We start from the raw sequence: 8,245 nt of genomic DNA on the forward strand, positions 1-8,245 counted from the left end.
TGCTCCGAACAACAGCCAGCCCTGACGTGCGCAGTTTCCTGGACAGGCAGCCTGCTCACACAAAGGCTGATTACCACCTCCTCCGAGAAGCCCTCATTAAAGAATTCGTCAACTCTGAGTCAGAACAAGGATTAGTGGCTGCCCTGGAGACGAGACAAGGACGTCATGAATCTCCTCAAGCCTACTACAGCCGACTCAGACGAGCATACTTCGGAACTCGCAACGAACCGAACATGGAAGATGGTCTAAACTTCAAAACTCTCTTCCTGAGAAACCTCCATCCTGGAGTAAGCCACCATCTTGGCGTTCTCGCATGTCCGCGAACAATGAATGCTCAACAGTTGCGAGACTTGGCGCATAAAGCCTACGGCAAACAAAAGATGGCCTCAGAAAAGGGTGCCAAATCCACAGCAGTTCTTGACTTCAGCACTCAAAGTCAAGGGCTGGCTCTAGAGGGCACCCAACATCAAGACCATGCCAAGCCGCCACCCAAAGAGTGGAACACACCCCCGTCCAACAGAGAACGGGACTCCCATGCTGGTACCCGACCTAAACAGAGGAACAACCGCTGGGATGGACCGTGTGGACGACAACACTGACCTGGACGTCACTGGGAAAACTCTTGGACCAATCCAGACCTCGTGAGAATCAATGGGGACAGATCATGGAATCAGCCAAACTCATTTGGAAACTCAAGAGGAAAAGGCTCATGGGAATCCAACTGAACTTCCAAGGGAAAACGACAAACACACCCGGGAGCAACCAGTCCAAGGAATCAACGAAATAACTTGCAAAGATTCCAAGCTGACCGAGCTCAAACCGAATCCACACAAGAACAAAAGACATCACCGTGTTTCGACTCACAAGAGCTGATGAAAATGATGATGAAAGAGTTCTTCCACCGAAAGGAGGAGGATCGGAAGTGGGAAAAGAAAGAGAAACCAGATTCAGCCTGACTAGCAGTCAGACGAGAAGGCAGCGACCACCTGACCCAACAGACCACAGAGAACAGCACTTCCTCACCTCACTCTCAGAGAACCGTAACCTCCATAACTTCAGACGGACAAGAGATCCTAAAATGATTACAGAATTTTCATTTTTGGGTGAACTATCCTTTAAGTAAAAGTATTTTCTTGCAAACTCTAATATACTTAAGGTATTGAGAGTAAAAGTAAAGGTATACAGTATTGTTCTGAAAAAATAATTTGTTAGGATGGGTATTGCATTAATATTACTGCTGCACTAATGTGTATGTTGCATTTTACTTCTGAATATGTTCAAGGTTATTAAATTTAAAGTTGCCTACTAAATATACTGTTGGGTAGTTTAATCTACAACAATGCATCATGTTGTAAAAGACCATATTTTTAGTGTTGCGGTCTGTGAGAAAAAAAGAAAACTTAGTACTTCATATTTGTTCGAGAATACTTAATGAATGTACTTCCTTACAGTCCACCTCTGATTATTTTGAAAAAATGAAAGTATCAACATTTTGTCACAATATTAACACATTTTTGCTAACTATATCAAAGGCTGCATCTGAAGGACTTCAAGCTCCAAGCCAATTCCTGCATTTAAAGTTGTAATCCAAAAAAGGACGCAGCAAACCAGTGTAACTTACCTGGCCATGGTCTTGGCTAAGCCTGAGGTACATCACTGTCTCCTCTATTATGACGTAAAACATAAAAACAAAAATGAGCAATTCTGGCTCCACCTATCCTGGCAGGATTGTCCTCTCATCAGCTCTCCTCTCGCACCGTTGCTATGCGACAGAGCACTAATCGGGAACCTCTGGTGTCGTAATTAGGAAATCCTGCGAAGGCGGAGCGTCCTTCATGCACTTCGGAGGCCTGGCCTTTGAAGTCCGTGGCCTTCGAAGTGTGCGCACTTAACTTTGGGACACAGCTTGAGTATGTGTGAACCTGACGTTACAATTCAGCGGCTGAGAGCAGTAGGAAACTGGGTCTTTTTTCAGAACTATTTCAACTATTTCTTGCAGTGTACTTTAATCTGCTTTACTTTAACAGTACAGGTGGCATCTGAGGCTTATGCTTTGTAAGGACAAATATAACAACAATATAAGAAATGATGTGGTATAAATGGATAAAAGCATTACAAAAGATGTATGAAAATGATTATCAATGATACTGTTCCCAGGCATTTTAACAGCATGTTTATCTTTCTCTCACATCTCAAGCCAAATTTGGTTGCCTTGTATAAATGTCACTTTTATTGAAAAGCTGTGAAAGTGTTCTTGTCAGAACTTTACCAAATTATATTTGAATTCAAGATCCCGAATGACCAAACAGATACCTGGTTCATGTTCGCAGTTCTTTCAACCTTGAGTCTATTTCAGATCAAACACTTGTGTGTGAAAGCAAGACCTGTAGAGCTCCCTCTATAGAAACTTTACAGATATTGCATAGAATGTTAGAATTCTATTTATATTGTAAATCTGCAAATAAAACAGAAAACATTGTATGATTCAATAATAATAATAATAATAATAATTATAAATATTTTATACAAATTGTAACTCATATGAGTCAGACTTGTAACCCGAAGGTCCCGGGTTTGAGTCTCAGTACCGGCAGGAATTGTAGGTGGGAGGAGTGATTGAGCAGCGCTCTCTTCCACCCTCAGTACCCATGACTGAGGTGCCCTTGAGCAAGGCACCGAACCCCCTAGTTGTTCCCCGGGTGCCGCAACAAATGGCTGCCTACTGCTCTGGGTGTGCGTTCACAGTGTGTGTGTGTGTGTGTGTGTGTGTGTGTGTGTTCACTACTCTGCTCTGTTTGTGCACTTGGATGGGTGAATTGCAGTGCACAAATTCTGAGTATGGGTTACGATACTTGGCCGTCATGTCACTCACTCACTTATTATTATTTAATATATACTGTATATACTGCCTGTGAAAAGTTACAGTGAAAACAGTAATATTTTAAAATATTACAATTTACATATCATTTATTCCTGTGATGCAAAGCTGAATTTTCAGCAGCCATTACTCCAGTTTTCAATGTCACATGATCCTTCAAAAATCATTCTAATATGCTGTTTTGGTGCTCAATTATTATTGGTGCTCAGTTATTTTTAATGGCTGTTATTATATGTTGAAAACAATTTTTCATTGTAGAAACTTACCCTAAACTTTTGAATAATAGTGTATCACGATTTAAAAAACAAACAAACAAACAAACAGATATTAAACAGCATTTTCAACATTGATGATAATCAGAAATATTTATTTATTTATTTTTTTGATCAACTAATCAGCATATTAGAATGATTTCTGAAGGATCATGTGACACTGAAGACTGGAGAAATGTCTGCTGAAAATTCAGCTTTGCATCACAGGAATAAATCACCTTTTAAAATATATTAAAAAGAAAACAGTTCTTGTATAATAATATTTCACAATATTACTGTTACTGTATTTTTGATCAAATTAATGCATACTTGTTGAGCATAACAGACTTCCTACAATAACATAAAAAATAGTAATTATTCAAAAATACTTGACCATTAGTTTATATCATATTTATATACAAATCATAATAATTATTATTTTTTATTTATTAACATTGATATTTATTTTATACATACAATACAAATATATTATATAGTGTACATTCTAATAGCCTCAGAATTACTGAAATATGTTATTTTTTAGAAATAGGATTTAGCTGTTTCAAAGCCTTTATAATAATATTTTGAAAAGATAAAGTAAAAATACACAACCAGTGCGGTGAACTGTTATAAGCTGCTTTTAACGCAACTTGATGGTGGCCTTGCTGATTAGATCTTTATGTAAATCTTATTGGACAGAACATCTTGTGTGTGTATACACCACTGTCAGCTTCTCCATTCATTTTGCAGTCTGATTGAAAGGGGCACAGATGAAATTTATCCGTCACAATGGCTAATGAAAACCCCCACCACATCTGACCAAGACCTTTGTGGCCTTAGAGATAATGCAGCTTTGTCCAGGCCACCTCAGCCCTATAAATGTGAGAATTCCTTGCCTTTGGAAGTGTTTTATTTGTCTTTTTTTTTTCGGGAGTGATAAAGAGATTGGTCTCCAGGGAATGTTTTGTTGCTGCCATAAAGGGAAGGCCATGTCAGCATTATTATTTTTTCTTGTGGCAATCTACACGTTTTCAGCCCACTTTAATCTGTTTGGCAGCTGGTCAGGTGGGATGCGGCCTTGCCCCTCTGTCACCTCTGCGAGGGTCCCAGTGGTAAATATGCCGCGTCATGGCTTTTCCTGCCAGAGGGAGGACTAAGCGCTGCCGCCACATACAAATACACTTTTGATACGCTTTAGGCCTGAAGAGGATGGACTGGATCATCCACTCTACTGAACTTTTATTTCATCTGCTTTAAAAAGAAATCAGTCTAGATGTCAGGCCGCTGACAATTTGTTTGCCCCTTTCGTTAACTTTTCTGATTTGAAGGCTTCGGCTATGATTAGGTTTTCTGTTAAAGTCAATCAGCTTAAAAGTATATTGTTGTGCATTTAGAAGTCATTCAACACAAAATACGAGGATAGAGCTTCCATTTTGTGTGTTGTTTTTGTTTTCCCTCACTATAAGCCATTGTATGAATATTAAGTCAGAGTATGCAGTGAGTGCAGTTTGAAAAGAATGGTTTATAAAGGCCGCTTTGTCTCAGATTCAGTTTTGACCTTGGTAAAACTGTGGATATGAGGCCAAAACCTTGTCAGGAGGAGCGTGCCACTGATGACTTGAGTGGTTTTGAAGGGGGCCGAGCATGTGCACAGCATAAGTAGGAGTCAAACGGCATCTGTACTAAGCAATGGTAGTGGTGATGAAGACAAGGGGTGGACAGGTCATATAGCCATGCTCTTTGTAAATGATGCAGCTATTGATTTTTTGGTCTCCCTGAGGACAACGGACAAATGGTGGCAGCTTGGCAAAAGTTGTTTCTGTCAGGTGTCTGTGTGTTATAATGTGTGCGGATGGTTTAAGGATATATTCCATTGAATACTGTGAAAAAAGTACCTCAGAGTGTCGTTTGTGGCCTTAATTACATTTGAACAAAAAAAACCGTCTTGTCGATTTGTTAATGGGCCCAGCGGGACACGATTTACTTACTGAGCTTTATTGCTTGTGCTCGTCAAACACCTCCAGAGGGGTGGACATGTGGTGCTTATGTGTTTCTTTCCAAACTGGCCCACTCCGTAAAGACATTATGATGATGATTACTAAAAAACAAACAAATAAAAACCATAGATGTACCTGCTGAGCTGAGAAGGGAAACTGTGTGAACAATGTTTAGTTGTTTAAGGTTATCTTTGTGTAAATTACTGCTTGTAATTTACTACTTGTTGTAAAACAAAAAGAAAATGGCAATTATGTCTTTTTTTTTTTTTTACCTTCATGTCATTCTAAACATGACTGACTTCCTTCTATGGAAAACAAAAGGAGATGTTAATTAGAATGACAGGCTCAGCTTCAGCCAGCTTAATTATTCCTTTAAATTTCTAGTACTATAAGTACTATAGAGTCAGTGACATTACTTTTTTTCTTTTCTCTCTCTCTTTTTTTTTAAATATTAATTTAGCCAAAAATACATTACATTTCAATTCATACACAATGACATGAAAACACCTCTATATCTTCTATAATGAGCAATTACTTAATTATTTTAAAATTAAAAATATGCTCATTATAGAAGAGCATATGAGAAAATGCATTATTTACATAATTAATATTATTTATATAAATATATGTATTTTTTTGGTCAACAAATGTCAGTGTGATACAACTGTCCTGATTTCATAAATAAAAAAAATATTGAAACTAAATTCAATGAAAGAACTTTTAGATAGTTTGGCATGATATTTGTATTATTTTATTTTATTATTTTGTTTTTTAAAAATTTATTATTAACTTTTGTCCACCAACTTAAAGTGATGCATCCAACATGTACAACATGTCATGTGCTATAACAAACATTTTAAAATATAAAAACAACAACAACAACAACAACAACAAAGACTGTAAAATGTAATGTGGTGTAACACACAAAAACTAATGAAAATATAAATTCATGATATTTGTAAAATAAATAATCAAATTATTTTTAAATAAATAATTTACCATAAATTGTATGCACTTTTATATTTAATTGAATTAATATGTATTCAACATATGTATTTGGGGTGTAAGGAAAGTGTTCTTTTGCTTGATGGCCATCACATTTGATGGATAGAGCCATAAAAAATCTTTCTTGAAAATTATGTAAACCAGCATGAATAAAAAACTTTAGCATTTTAGTTCAGTGTTTTGAACTGGATTTAAATACATTTAACAAAATTACCTTTTCTTCATCATAGACAGTTACTTGTTACATTAACTGGCAGTATTAACATTCACAAATTTCACTGAGCAATACACTGGACATTTGAAATGAGTGGCACCAATAGAGATAATTTTGTTGTCTAATGGCCTAATGTTATATTGGTCTAAATTATTGACTGAAGGTGTTTTCCAATGGAGACAAATACAAGTGTGACACCATTGGGACAGTTCTGGGTCTTTTCCATTCAGTAATATGTTGTGTGCACCACTAATGACCTGTGTTGAGTTATTCTGTTCAGAACAACCAGCAAATGAGGTGGATCTTAGAATTTCAGAGCCTCTGGGCCCATTTTCCAGCACAGCGGCTTAAAGGCAGGACGGCTCAGAGTCAGAGTAACACTAGAGCGTTTGTCCCTGTCAAATCTATCTTTCCACTCTTGCACACACTGTGGCCATTTCACATTGACCCAGAGGTTATCTTATGGAAGGCTTACAGTGGAGCAGAAGCTCACCGTCCGTTTGCTTTGCTCATGGGTGCACCATAAAGATCTAGTAACTCTGTTACAAACAGCTTTGATTTTATCAGGTAAATCTAAAAAGCTGTATCTGTATTAAATGGATTTTATCTTTTGATAATCACTGTTTATTGGGCATGGCAGCATTTTGGACATAATTAGTCATTTTCAGTTCCATAAGATGAATCTTAATTATATATTTCCATATCCATTATGTTTTGGACATCAGCTTCCTCATTAAACTGATTTGGACTGTTGTTTTTGCACATGCATGGCCAAAATCATATAGAAAATGATGATTTTTTTTCCTTTTAAAATGAATGGTGGCATTGCTTGAATAATAAGATAGCAGAAGCAATCTGTGCTCCTTTTTCAGACCTAAAATCACAAAGTATGCTATTATGGGCAAAGCTATTATGCTCTCAGCCTTCTAGTGGGTTAGTCGTGAATGTTTTTCATATTACTGTCTCTCCACTTGACTATTGTGTCATAAAGCGATTTTCATCTAGTACATTGACTCACAAAAATGCGCAATTGTGTGCGGAAGTATACAACATGGCTATAAAGCATTTAAAGGAAAAAAAAATTAACATTTGAAATGGACTCAGCTGTTGTCTGCTAATTAGTTGTCCTTGGGAGAGAAAGAATGGAACAGTCCCTTTCAGTGTCATTCTGTGCCGTTGCTATTTAACCTTTCTTCCTCCAGACTGTTCAAGGTAACCGGCAAACCTCCTTATTTGGACTATAGGATATGTTTTGTCTTTATTATTTCATTTTCTCATTAACCCTATACAGCGCCCCAATATGACAGAACAGGAAAAACAGAAACAAATCTTTTTTGTAGATTGATTGTGTGGTTTCTTTGGCAATACTTCAGCAAAATATACTATGTATTGTTAGGATCTATCTTTAAGTAATTGTTCGCATGAGATGTAGATGCACAATGTATCAGTATACCATTGGTTATCAGGTGATGTAAGAGATTTTTTTCCATATCAGCCAATATTTATTTGTGTATGCAAATTTTCCCTATTTAGATTAGATTTGTTTTCATCTAACAAACACTTACTTAAACTTGTGTGTTTAAAGTTAAAAACTTCAATAACACTGTTAATTGTTTAGATATTTAGCAAGTGTAAAAATACACATTCTTTTTTTTTCATAATGCTGTGTTGCCTAAATTTACTTTTAGCTTTTATCTAATTTTACTTATAGCATTTATAATGATTTATTTGAGTTTTTTGTGTTTTAATTTATTTATATTATATATTATATATAATTTATTTATTATATTACAAAATAGGGCTTTAATATTATTCAATCAGTTATCAAGCATAACATAACATATTTATGGGTTTATCAGAATCAACCGGAGTTTTATCCTTTTTTTCTTTGAGTAAAAAA

The 8,245-nt window shown here is 36.3% G+C and overlaps 1 pseudogene; it reads left to right on the top strand.

The window, feature by feature from the left end:
* Positions 1-1,053, top strand: part of LOC107679856 (uncharacterized) — a 1,931-nt pseudogene extending 878 nt beyond the window's left edge.
* The last annotated feature ends 7,192 nt before the right edge of the window (positions 1,054-8,245 follow it).

This window comes from Sinocyclocheilus anshuiensis, unplaced genomic scaffold, assembly GCF_001515605.1.
Source record: "Sinocyclocheilus anshuiensis isolate Anshui unplaced genomic scaffold, SAMN03320099.WGS_v1.1 scaffold736, whole genome shotgun sequence".
Lineage (NCBI taxonomy): Eukaryota > Metazoa > Chordata > Actinopteri > Cypriniformes > Cyprinidae > Sinocyclocheilus > Sinocyclocheilus anshuiensis.